Source organism: Phocoena phocoena, chromosome 17 (assembly GCF_963924675.1).
Source record: "Phocoena phocoena chromosome 17, mPhoPho1.1, whole genome shotgun sequence".
Lineage (NCBI taxonomy): Eukaryota > Metazoa > Chordata > Mammalia > Artiodactyla > Phocoenidae > Phocoena > Phocoena phocoena.
The window spans coordinates 7,783,099-7,797,110 of NC_089235.1; the positions used below are offsets into that span (position 1 = coordinate 7,783,099).

General features: G+C 42.0%; 1 protein-coding gene across 2 annotated transcripts in view; it reads right to left on the reverse strand.

The window, feature by feature from the left end:
- The window catches only part of CA8 (carbonic anhydrase 8), an 87,823-nt gene that overhangs the window by 42,497 nt on the left and 31,314 nt on the right, over nt 1–14,012 (reverse strand). The window lies entirely within an intron of this gene.

The window sequence follows — 14,012 nt, forward strand, 5'->3', positions numbered from 1 at the left end:
ACACGTGACCCACAAAGGCAGAGAAGCGGGGTGATGCCTTGGAGGGCGGCAAGCATCTTTCCAGTTTGCAGTGCAGCCCAAGGTCATCAACACTGCTCGTTTCTAAGGAGGACATGGGTTGGAGGGCGTGCTGACTCCGTCCGCTGCCTCGACTCAGAGGGGCCCGTCTGCTCAGCCAGCTCACTCCTCCGATGACACAGGTAGGACTTGGCCTCACGAAGGTCTCTGGAGCCTAGACCTTCTTTGCCTGCAAACACACGGGACAGCAGGTGGCAGAGGGCTTGCCTCTTGCAGTCTGAACCCAAACTCCTACCAAGCTTGCCAACAAGAACAGCTGAACAACAGATGATTCTTCCTCAGCGGAAGTGAGGGGCAGCTCCCCACCCGCTCAGTGACTCTTCCTCGAGAAGCAGAATGTTCTGTCTTTCTCCCGAACTGGGGTATCAGAGCAGGAAGCCCACAGTTAAAGCTGAGTCTTTCCTCACCTCTTACCATTCTTCCTCCACCCCACCCACCAAGGCCTCTGTGCACGTGGCCTCGTGTGTTAACAGTGTACGTTATTACAGAGACATAAAAGAGCAAAGACCCATTATTACTCTGTCAGCATCACGACCCTCACTCCTTCCTATTAAAAAAAATCTGACCCTAGGATAACAACGGTAAAGCAACCTTTTACAGTTTTAGAGAAAATCTTTGCTCTTTTGCTGAAGGGCTCACAAATTCCAATTTCCTGCCATGGATTATGCCGCTACGCCATGAGTACCTGCGAAACGTTCATCTTAATGTACTTAACTCACAGCGAAAGATAAATGTGTCCAAAGTTATGAAACTGTGACAAGCCGTAGCCTTATAATCATTTATTTGTCACCGAGAAAAAATAAGTTTGAACAGTTTGTGGCAGCCTAACAGAAAGCTATCGTCAAGATAAATGAGGTTTATTATTAACACAAATAACACAACCACATTAGAGTACAAAAGAATGAATCATGAGGAATGGAAAAAGCAGTAAAAACTGAAAAGGCAATTATGACTCACACGTTTCTCTCCCCAGCCCTGTACTCACACAGGTTCTGTCTTCAAATGCTTAATGGACATTTCCTTTCAAGTGGCTTCGAGCCACTTCAAGCTGAGTATTTCCAGAACTGACATCCATTCCCTTCAAAGGCACCGTCTCACTGTTTTCTTCATGGAGCCCCCAACCCCCCGGAGACCCCCACCTCTTTATCTCCAACTCACCAAGGCTTTGCTGACCCCTAATCATTTGCATTTCAAAGCTCAACCAATCTCTCTCTAACACTGCTCTCACCGTATTTCTCTGTTCAAAATCTCTAACTTCCTTCATTGCCTGCCCATACAGGGCTTAAATTTCTCCAACCCCATCCTTCCCCAACTATCCCCAAATACTCAAATCAAGTGGGACTCCTGACTCCTCACAACACCCTCCCCGTCCCGTTTCTGTTACACTCACTTGAAATGTTGTTCCCCCCGTCTTGCCGCTTACCCAAATTCTACCCACCCTCCGAGGCCTCCACAGGCATCTGATAGACAGATTGGAGCTGGAGATAGAGATAACATGAACCAACAGATACGAAGGGAAAGGGATAATGGGTCTCCGTCCTAAACCACTAACCAAAAGTAGGATGAGTCCAGTTTTAGGTGTTGAAAGTTACATCATTACAGTCAAACTGGGTCCCATCAGTAAGAGATGCAGAACCAGAATTGCCTGGAGAGGTAGGGGCTCGAGGTGCAGACTGCAGACATCCCTAGATACCCAGAGACGGCCTTATAAGGTCAGCTCACCCAGGGGTCAAGTCCCAGGAGAGACCAACGGAAGGGTAAGGACTGAGCTTTGGGTAAGGGTGAGATGAGGGAAAGGGGACCATCAAATACGCAGGAGGAAACCCAGAAAATTCCAAAGTCCTGTTAGGACCAACGAGAAAAGACTTTCTGGAAGAAAGCATGGTTAGCAGGGTCAAGGCTCTACCACAACAAAGCGACAATAGCTACAAAAAAGAAAAGAAAAGAAGGACAGAAAGAGACTTTGGATTGATGTCCTTAAGATTATTGAGAAGGCGGCTGCAGTACAATGAAAGGAGCAGAGGCAGAGTGTAAGGACATCAGGGTGAACAAGTGGGGCAGGGCCAGCTCAGCCTAGAAGGTGGGCAGTGAGCGCCGGAAAACAAATCGAAAGGTAGCTGTAGGGAGGGCTAAGGGATTTTTTTTTTTAAATAAGAAGAATCAGTTTGCCTGAGTTTAAGAAAAATTCACCTTTCACTTGTAGTATTCCTTTTTTTAAAATTGAAGTATAGTTGATTTACAATGTTAATTTCTACTGTACAGCAAAAATGATTCAGTTATACACATATATATACATTCTTTTTCATATTCTTTTCCACTATGGTTGATCACAGGATATTGAATACAGTTCCCTGTGCTCTACAGTAGGACCGTGCTGTTTATACATCCTATATACAATAGTTTGCATCTGCTAATCCCAAACTCCCACTGCATCCCTCTCCACCTCTCCCTTGGCAACCACAAGTCTGCTCTCTCTGTGAGTCGTTTCTGTTTCGTAAATAAGTTCATTTGTGTCATCTTTTAGATTCCACATGTGTCATCTTTAACTTGTAATATTCTTTTAATCTACTCTTTTAATGGGCAAAAGTAAAACCTGAAAGAATCACAGGCTGCTATAAGCGTTGAAAAATCAGAAGTATTCAATGCACCTATGACAACAGGTGTAACTGAACCTGAAAACCATTTTTCTGAAAACTACAGTCATCAAGACCCTTCCTCTGAGCTAGGCCACAATTCAACACAGAGTCACAGAAGAAAAGGAGTCACCAAGAGCACGTCCTGGTTTTTGTGCCCTGACTTAACTGCTTTCCTTGGTCCCAAAGAGTCAACCGTGAGAGCTGTAGCAGATCTCCCACTAGATTTTGAGTTTCCGGAGCCGAGTTTCTCACCCGTGCCCTATCACACCCAAACTATCCATTCTCAGCGCACTGGGAAAGAGCTACAAAATTAGAAAAGGAAAAAGAAAGGTTCACATCTTGACTACACTTATGATACTGAGGGTTGAAAGAAGGAAGATGCTAAGTATTGGAATTTTTAAGAAGACAAGAAGACTGGAAGTAAAATGTCTGAGTAACAAAATGGGAGCTTTGAAAAACTGAAAAACAGCAGAGGAAGCACCCCTCTCTCCGTATCCACTCCTAATGGTACGGAGCAGCCATCCATCTGCAGATAAACTGAGATTTAGCGTATATTATTTTCAGGTGCTGTGGCACTTAAGCTGTCATCGTCGATACATCATGCCGCTATTATTCAGAAAAGGACATTCAAGGTGTAGACACAGAATAGTGACAAAGCGCTGTAAAGCAAGGAATGGAAAATAAATTATCTGAAACTCTACCTCTAACTGTCGCCTACTTGTCCCATTTGCCTCAACTTAATGATGTACTTTCTGATATCGGAAAAAGAGAAATAGGAGGATGTGCTGGAGCATTTCGGGGCAACTTCATCTATTAACATATTAATATCAAAAGCTACTTATATGTTCTTAGGGTTCGGGATCCTCAATTTGAAAAGGCACTAGTAAATCAACTACGCTTCAATTTTTTTTTAATTTTAAAAAAAGAAAAGGCACTAGTTTCATGTAATTTATGAAAACACTTTTTCCAAAGCAGAATGATTTCCTCTTTGCTGATTTCCTTTTGTTTACCTCGATTTTGCTGCCTTCTTAGGAGCAGGGCATCCCAGCATGGTTAGGGTTCTTTTCCCAAAAAACAAAGCTGCCTTTAGGAAATTCACTATGGAAGGTTGGAAAAGGCTCACTGGAGCGAATCGAAGAAAAAATACATCATTTTGAAATATTTTATATTTAGTGTAAGATCAGAAGCAGTTAAAACTGATTCACTGACATTGGTTTCTTGGTTTGCCAAGAAATATCCTCTGTCTTATTTGTGGGTTATGGCTGCAATTAAGTCACTATAACTTAAATCCTCTATATTTCATGTGTCATTCTATAAAATAAAGAAGGTAAAGAGACTGTCAAAGGGTCTTGGTGGTATAGAATGTAAGTCATCTAGAGACTGCATCTGTTATTCAATCCCCCTCTGCCCCCAAATGAGAACCACATTTGACAACAGAGCTCTAAAATAATCAAGGCATTCATCAAAACATGTACTGAGCACCGATAACATCTAGGGTTTTAGTGTGCACTGCTTTCAACACTGGAAATACAAAGACCTCCAATAGTTTTATAAAAGAATCCAGGGCATGAATAAATAAAAACATGAAATTGATAGTTCAACAGAAGAAAAAATGAGCACAAAGGGTCTGCGTGCCCCGTAAATGACAGAGGATGCTCTGAGTATGTGTATTTATTTAACGAGCACTGGTACTACCTGCTCTGCCAGGCGCTGTTCCTAAAAAACATCACCTCGCTCAGCCCTCACTATCATCTTTACGATGGTAGATGCCACGACTGCCGCCAACCCTGCATCTTTTTTTGTAATATATAAATTTATTTTATTTTTATTTATTTTTGGCTGCGTTGGGTCTTTGTTGCTGCGTGCGGGCTTTCTCTAGTTGTGGCGAGCAGGGGCTACTCTTCGTTGTGGTGCACGGGCTTCTCTTGTTGCGGAGCACGGGCTCTAGGCACACAGGCTTCAGTAGTTGTGGCACATGGGCTCAGTAGTTGTGGCTCACGGGCTTAGTTGCTCTGCAGCATGTGGGATCTTCCCGGACCAGGGCTCGAACCTCTGTCCCCTGCATTGGCAGGTGGATGCTTAACCACTGCACCACCAGGGAAACCCCAGTCCCGCATCTTAATGAGAAGGGAACGGAGGCACAGAGGGGGAAGTAGCCAGCCCGGGGTTGCACAGCTGACAAGTGACAGAGCCAGACCTGGTCCCGGGCGGCTTGGCTCCGTTGCCTCTAGGCCGCCTCTCTCCTCCAAAGAGGGAGGGTAGAAGACTGAGCAGGTTAGAACTCTCAGCGTGATTGTTCACAGAACATGTGGAGGAACGACAAACAACGTCCTCTGGAGAGACAAGAAAAACCAGGGAAGAGGAATGGAGAATGTACAACCCAAGAAATGGCTAGAATCCAGCCAGGCTGTGCCCAAGGCCAAGAGCACACCCAGTGTGAAAGAATGCTCTTTTCTCACTACAAGCTCCTGGAAAATTATCTGAGCCCCCGGGGTCTCAGCTGTAAAAGAGAGATCAGACCACCTAACGTGTAAAGCCGTTACAAGGACAAGGGATCTTATTTGGAAAGTTCCTGGTAAATAGGAAGTGCTAGCTAGAGCCAATTACGGTCAAGAGAAGCAGGAGGCACCTTGGGAAGGTGGGCAGGGTTGTATTTAAACAGCTCGATCTCTGAAAACGAAGGTGTGCTCATCTACCTTCTGTCTGGTTATTTTCTCATTATGCTGCCGGAGCTCACTGTTTATTTTCTTTCTTTTTTTTTTTTAACATCTTTATTGGAGTATAATTGCTTTACAGTGGTGTGTTCATTGCTGCTGTATAACGAAGTGAATCAGCTATACATATACATATATCCCCACATCCCCTCCCCCTTGCGTCTCCCTCCCACCCTGCCCATCCCACCCCTCTAGGTTTATTTTCTTAAGGTTTAATGATAACTAATAATGTTTCCATTATAGAAAGCCAGATCACCAAAGTCAGTCAGCCGTTCAAAGGCCTCCAGGAAGTAGGCTGATAGATGGGGGAAAGGTGGGATGGGGCAGGAGGGAGGGGCTGTGAAACAGGGGAATCGGTGCCCTGCCCGCGGTGCTTAAACTCCCAAATTTAAAAAGCCGGGCTACCCTGGTAGCTTAGTGGTTGAGAGTCCGCCTGCCGATGCAGGGGACACGGGTTCGTGCCCCGGTCCGGGAAGATCCCACATGCCGCGGAGCGGCTGGGTCCGTGAGCCATGGCCGCTGAGCCTGCGCGTCCGGAGCTTGTGCTCCGCAACGGGAGAGACCACAACGGTGAGAGGCCCGCGTACCGCAAAAAAAAAAAAAAAAAAAAAAAGCACAGTGCGAACGGGATCCAGCCGTAAATCCAGCCCCAAAGGCGACCGGTTTGCAGCCCCTCGGGAACATCGTTAATATTCCAACAGCAAGGTCTCCTGCCTGGAAGTGAAAATAAAGCCATCGGAAAGGGAACTGTCTCTGCTTCCCGCCGCCAGGACATCCTGCCAATCTCCCCTCCTTCCTCCCAAGGCAACGCTTGAGTCAACACCTGCCTCTGCTCTGTTCTTCCCTGCCCCCACGAGGGGCCTTGCCCCATCAGTTCTGCGGCCAGACGCCTCCCTCTCTAATGAGCTGAATCACCATTTAAATATGTGCAGATTTTTCTCATCCTTAAAAAACAAACACTTCCCTGACCTCAAATCCTTCCTACTTTCTCTAAACAGCAGGCTTTTTCAAACACTTCTCTATGCTCCCCATTGACACTTCCTCCCTGCCCATTTCCTCCACGATCCACTGAAATCCATTTCTCAACCTATCACTGTAGTGAAACTGCTCTCACCAAGTTCACCAGAACCTTCTTCTAACCCACATCTCTGGCTTGGGCTGACTTGACGGCTCTACAGCATCTGAGACCCACCTGTTCTCGAACCGCCCCTCCCCGTGCGTGCCTTGCACCACGCTCTGTGGGTTTCCACCTCCTCAATACCAGTTTCATCTCAGGCTTCTCTACTGGTTTGCTTCCCCTGACTCCCCCCGAGGGGTGGTGCCATCGGGGCTTCATCCTCTCACCTCTTCTCATTAAGCGTATTCTTGCTGGGTGACCCCATGTCTTCAATTGTCACCTAGATGCCCAAGATTCCAAAGTCAACATATTTAACCAAATCTCTGTCCCGAGTCTAGATCCCTCTACTAAACTGCCTACTGAAATATTTTATAGTTAGCATTTCAAAATTGAAGTCCCTCCGCCATCCCTCAGACCTCTGTCCCCCTCTTTGTTTCTAGCTCTGTTAATGGACCCAAGCCAAAAACCTCTTCTGTCCTCTTCTTCCCTTACAAACAAACAAGAACTATGTCCTGCAACTTCTACAACTAAGAAATATAGCCACGTGAATGTGATGAAACAATTTTAAAATATTTCTTTATTAGAGAACTTGGAGAGCTTGTTCTAATATCACTGCTCAAAGTGCTTGACCCTCGCTAGAGCATTAATTTAGAGGTGTGTTCAGAACAGAACCAGACCAAGGAGTTGAAAAGGCCTTAGTGAAAGCTAGTGTTCACACTAAAAGATAAGAGCGACAACCAGGCAAAGAACATTCTATGAATTCTCAGAAATCTACAAAATTGAAGAAATGATAGGCAACTTTAACAGAAAAGAAATTCTGTAAGTGTATTTATAGAAATTCATATGTAAAGTTGATTCATACAAAGAGTTTTACAAAATCAAAAAAAAAAGGAAAGAAAGAAAAAAGAACTATGTGCTGACATTTTCTACCTCCTTTACCGTCTCCCAAACGCATCCACTCGGCTTCCTCCCACGAGCAATTCCTTACTTCAGATATCCACGATCTATTGCTAGAATTACGGCCCAGGTCTCTTAACTAGCCTCCATGCCTCCAAGATTGGCTTTTCAAATTCATTGCAGACTCCACCTTGCAGTTATGTCATACTGTCCGCCTGGGAAAGTTCATCAGAGGCTTCTCCCTGTTCATAGGGCACAGTCCTCGCAACGCACTAAAAGAATATGTCTTTCTATAACCTTTGAAAGTGTGGCAAATTTGGCTTATTATGTATTAACTGTTTCAGGTGAGTTGGTGATAAAAATTATAGTAATACGCTCTTTTTAGTAGTAAGAACACATAGAAAGCAATCTTAATTGTATTTAAAATTCAGAACTATTTCATTTCTCTGTGAAATACCACTGTCAATTTTCACCCTCCAACTTTATTATATACCTAGTACATTGCCTCACAACCTAATTTTCAGAAACAATATTTTTTAATCCAATTACAATATTCAAAAATTACGATTTATAATAAAATGCATTTATCTGAAAATGTTAAATAAAATCCATTTTAATCCTCACTGTACCTGGAAAGGTACTTGTCTGTGGACACAGCATACTCAGAGGCTTTCACTTTTTGAATGGCAATTATCTAGAGCAAAAATGAGGATCATTTTATTAGAAATATAAGAAGGCACATATTGTAGAGGGAAAACAATGGTAGTTGGTCTGGGTCTCAGCCATTACCAATGTAACCTTGGGCAACTTATTTAATGCCTCTTGACCTGAATTATTCACCTGAAAAACAGACATAACATCTACCTCTAAGGGATGTTTTAATGATTAAATAAGATATGGCACGTGCCTGGCACATGGATGGCCTTCAAAAGTGTTAACACTGTCCCCACAATTCCCTGAGAACTGCAGTAAAATGAATCTTGCATTAATCCCGTGGCTATGAGAAAATGCAAGGGACAGAAAACTTTCCAACAATATAAACATCTTGCATCTTTGAATTATTGTGAGAAGAGTGAACTTTGACAGGCTATACAACTAGATGAGAACACAGGAAGGCGGCCCTAATCTTATGGACAAAAAATTCTGTAAAGATTGACACCTATGCTTTTTCCCACAAAGTGCTTCCTTATTTATATGTTTTGTTATTAACTTTAAAATCATAATGAATTAATCCAACTCACTTGTTGCTCAAGACAGTTGCACAAAGAACCATTCTTTAGCAAACTCACCATAAACCACGTCACTTCTCAGTGCTAATTAAAGGGGACCGTGCTTCCCAGGGTTTTGTGTAAAACTTTCCTGCCAACACAGGAGCAGGGCTCTAGGGAACCAAGTATGAATCAAATTATTTTAAAGGACATTCTAGAAAATTGGATTTTGACTTATTACTGACCTAAAACACAGAGTCCAAGTTTCTTTTCAATGCTGTGATAAGGTACACTATCAATTTCCTTGATTGATGTGGAACTTGTACCAAAACAGCTCAGGGCAAAAAAGGTCAGCTAGGAACAGGAAAAACATCAGTGGGTGTGCACCAGAAAAGCACAATTCAGATAGGAAACTTCACCTACATTTACATGGCAATACACTGTAATTCTGTACAGCTCATTCCGACATAGGGGGCAAGCATTTCTAAAACAAGATGATTACGTATTGCACATAATCCAAAATGTATAATCAGCAATGCTGAAGTGCTTTAGATGCTCAGAGGGCAGATATGGGAACACCAATTAGGAAATGTGGACTTCGCTTTCACCCAATCTTGCCTACCCTTGGGCCTGCCTCTCCAGGACTTGGGGGAGTCTGTTTTACAACACTCCTGATTCCCCTGGTCCATGTAGTCACTGTTGTCTAACCAGTACATACGCTCCACTACTCAAAGCCTTTATCATCTTGGCCATCCAAAACTGTCGTCCAAAACCCTATGCAAATGCAAATAATAGAAACAAAATCATCGTTTTCTAGAAGTTTTAATTACTGATAGCATACGTGTTTTAGAGAAATGAAATGTATTAAAGAACAAAACTCTGTTTTCATGTGTATATATACTCATTGAGATGGGTCCCTTAGAAAAGCAAGAGCCTTTCTTGCTCTAAAGCAACATAGCTGGACTTCCCTGGTGGTACAGTGGTTAAGAATCCGCCTGCCAATGCAGGGGACACAGGTTTGAGCCCTGGTCCAGGAAGACCCCACAGGCCGCGGAGCAACTAAGCCTGTGCGCCACAACTACTGAGCCTGCGCTCTAGAGCCCGCAAGCCACAACTACTGAAGCCCGCGTGCCACAACTACTGAAGCCTGTGCGCCTAGAACCAAGAGAGGCCATCGCAGTGAGAAGCCCGTGCACCGCAATGAAGAGTAGCCCCCGCTCACCGCAACTACAGAAAGCCTGCGCACAGCAACGAAGACCCAACACAGCCAAAAATAAATACAATTAAATCTTAAAATAAATAAATAAATAAAGCAACATAACTCAGAAGATAATTTTGCATCTAAAATTATTACCGAGGTATACAGTTGTTTTATTATCTTTGCTTTTATATAACACGGTACTAGATATTTTTAATGAATTTGCTATTAAGCCTTTAACAGGAATAAAAGTTCAATAAAAATGTGTTTCTCTGGGAAAATGGGAAAGCTTTATACTTGAGCACTTCATAGCCCATTTCCAATAAGGCATTGTGATGGAGATACACGTAAGGACTAGCTTCATAGCCCATTTCCAATAAGGCATTGTGATGGAGATACACGTAAGGACTAGCTTCATAGCCCATTTCCAATAAGGCATTGTGATGGAGATACACGTAAGGACTAGCTTCATAGCCCATTTCCAATAAGGCATTGTGATGGAGATACACGTAAGGACTAGCTTCATAGCCCATTTCCAATAAGGCATTGTGATGGAGATACACGTAAGGACTAGCTTCATAGCCCATTTCCAATAAGGCATTGTGATGGAGATGATACATGTAAGGACTAGCAACTCTGTACCAAGGCAGACATTCAGCTCATAATGGCAGCCCTACTGAAAACACACGGGTATAAAAATGTAAATTAAAGCGAGAAAAATATAATCACTATAGAAAACAGTTATTGAACACTTACTAATTTAGCTACCCTGAAACTAAAAAGCCTGGTACATTTTCAAAATAATTCCAGAAGATTTATCTTGTAGAGCAAAAAGCCACTTTTTCAGATAGGCATCTAACTGGTTTAACTGGATGATCCTTCTCTCAGGAGACACAGCTGACTTGCCCTCGGCATCCTTTCTTCCAGGCAAACAGAAACCCAACTGCATTTATACAGCAGCAGGTCAAGGGCTAGTGGGAAGGCTGGACCCCTCCTCAGCCCCATGGGGTGAATCTTGACTAAGCCAAGACCATTCCAGCCTCGTCTTTTCCCTTGAAATGACTGTTTCAGGAACCTGTGTGCACAGAAGTTCTGGCCAAAAATACGTGAGGGAATTCCACTTGAGGGTGGAGGTGAGGAAGACTTCTGGGAAAACGTTTGCTAGTTCCTAAAAAGAGATTCAAAAACTGATAAGAGCGTGGATTACTACAGCCACTTTGGTGAACTACTTGACAGAGTCCACTAGAACTGAACTCTGACCGTCCTGTAACCCCGGATATACTCCTAAGTATATGTACACCAAAAGGTTAGAATATTCAGAGAAACTCCATTCTAACAGATCAGATCTGAATGCAATCCAAACATCTATCAACATTTGAAAAAATATACTATAGAAAATTCACATAATGAAATACCATACATGAGAACAAGTAAACAAAAAGTACACACTGCAATGCACATGAATCTCTAAACATAATGGTGAATAAAAGAGAGCTGGACACAAAATAACCCATACCGTATGACTCAATTTATGTAAAATCCCAAAACAGGTAAAACTTATCTATGGTATCAGAAGTCAAGACCATGGGTAACCCTGGAGGGGCCATGAAGGGAGAGTGGTTACTTTGTTTATTAATCTGAATGCTGGTTTCATAGGTTTGTTCACTTTGTGAAAATGCAACGAATTGTACACTTGCGATTTGGTTACTTTTCTGTCTATATGTTATTTAGCTATAAAATTTTTACTTTAATTAATAGAGATGGTATGAAAAACACAACTGATAAGAGAAGAAAATTGATAAATTAGCCTTCATCCAAATCAAAAACTTTGGGACATCAAACAACACCATTAAGAAAGTGAAAAGGCAACCCACAGAATGAGAAAAAATATTTGCAAACCATATGTCTGATAAAGTACTTGTATCAAGAATAGATAAGGAGCTCATACAATTCAATAATAAGACAACCCAATTTTTCAAATGAGCAAAGCGTCTGAATAGAAATATATATGAATCATCAGTAAGCACATAAAAAGATGTGCAATATGATTAACATTAGGGAAATGCACATCAAAACCACAATGAGCTACCACTTCAAACTCGCTAGAATCGCTACAGTCAAACAGGCAAACAATAACAAGTGTTGGCCCAGATGTGGAAAACTGGAACCCTTATACACTGCTGGTAAGATTGTAAAATGGTACAGTCACATTGGAAAACAAATTAGCAATTCCCAAAATGTTAAACAAAGGGTTAGCATATGACCCAGCAATTCCTCACCTAGGTATACATAACCTAAGAGAAATGAAATCATATCTCCACACAAAAACTTGTATACAAATGTTCATAGCCACATTATTCATAATAGCCAAAAAGTAGAAACAAACCAAATATCCATAACAGATAAACGAAATGTGGTATATCCATGCAATGGAATACTCTCCAGCAATAAAAAGTAATGATACAGGTTACAACATGGATGAGTGAACCTTAAAAACTATGCCCAGGGAAAGAAGGCAGTCAGAACAGACCCCATATTACAGGATTCCATTTATATGAAATGCCCAAAGTAGGAAAATCTATAGAAATAGAAAGCAGATTAGTCGCTTGCCCAGGGGAGAGAGGATGGAGACTGAGTATTTCTTTGGGGGGACCAAAGTGTCCTAAAATTAGAATATGGTGATGGTTGCAAAACGCTGTAAATATACTAAAGCCACTGCCTTTTATAATTTATAAAATTCACCCACTTTAAATGAGTGAATTTTATAAATTATAACTCATTACATGCCAGAGAATAAAATTTCTCCTCTTACGACCTTTAACCATTAATTTGTGAGGATTTGATACCTACAGATGATACAGCCATTTTGCAACTGTGAGTGAAAAAAATCACAGGGAAAAAGCCAAAATGCTAAAATGGCTTAGCAGAAAAACAGAAAGAACCTGGCCTTTGGAAACATGGCTGAGCAGCTGGAACAGTCCTGGAACCCTGTGCCTGCCCTTTGGGACTCCTTGTAATGTGGCAGGAAAACTTTCCCTTATTACTTCTTAGCTGTGCCTTCCATTACTCGCCTAAAACTAAGGCACTCCTATGAAAGCAATGTAGGTTGCTGAGCACTCCATTCGTTACTTACATCAAATATTTTACACGCATGCGTAGCCTGAATAATTTCATAAATAAAAGAACATTTTCATTACAATCCAAATGTGGGCTTCTGACAAAATCTAATCGTTAAGAGTGGACAAAAGCAGATTGAGCTTTCTGCTCTGATAAACAGCTTTTCACTGAAATATTTTAAGGGGCATTTTCTCTATATCATCACTTTATAATACCCTGAAAAATAAACACATGAAGAATGTAAACCAATTATCAATGAGCATGAAATATATCATCAGCTAAGGTGATTTCAGAAGTATAAATCTAATCCTAAACCTCTTATACTCACATTAATATTTCTTACTAATAGGCAGGAGATTTTATTAGTTTATTATTAAGGTGATTAGTAAGTTTCAAGAATGGATTAATTGAGGATGTAGATAAGGACAACATATACTATTACTATAGCTACAATCGGAATATGTCAACTAAGGGCGTAAAATAGCCACTCCCTAGGATCAGGAATGGGAATGTAGTCTCCCCTTGGTGAAGTCTTGCCTGATTAGGCTTACTTGGGAATGTAACATATTCCTGTGATACTGACCAATAAGTGATGGTGAGAAGACACCAAATTAAAATTGCCACTGGTATCTCATGACACTGGATGAAGAAAAGATACCGTGTGGTCTTATATTAACTCATTTACCTAGAGCCAGATTTAAATGGATACGTAAGTAAATACCATCCGCTGCTGTAATAAATCCTGGTCTGTGACCTCCCTTCTGAGTTACAGAGCTGCATTTCCAGCTTCTTCCTAGGCATTTCCACTTGAATGAATGGCAACTGTCAAATCCAAAACATAGCAAAGTATACACCACAATTTGCTACCAATACAGCCCCTTTCTGGAGTTCCTAAGAGTTCCACCATTCTTCCAGTTACTGAGACTCACAACTCAGCCCCTGATTCTCCAAACAAAGCTCTGAATGTTCTCTCCCCACATCCTTTCTAACACACGGCCTTCTTTTTCTTGTCAGGACCGTCATCCCAGTTAACAACATTTGAACATC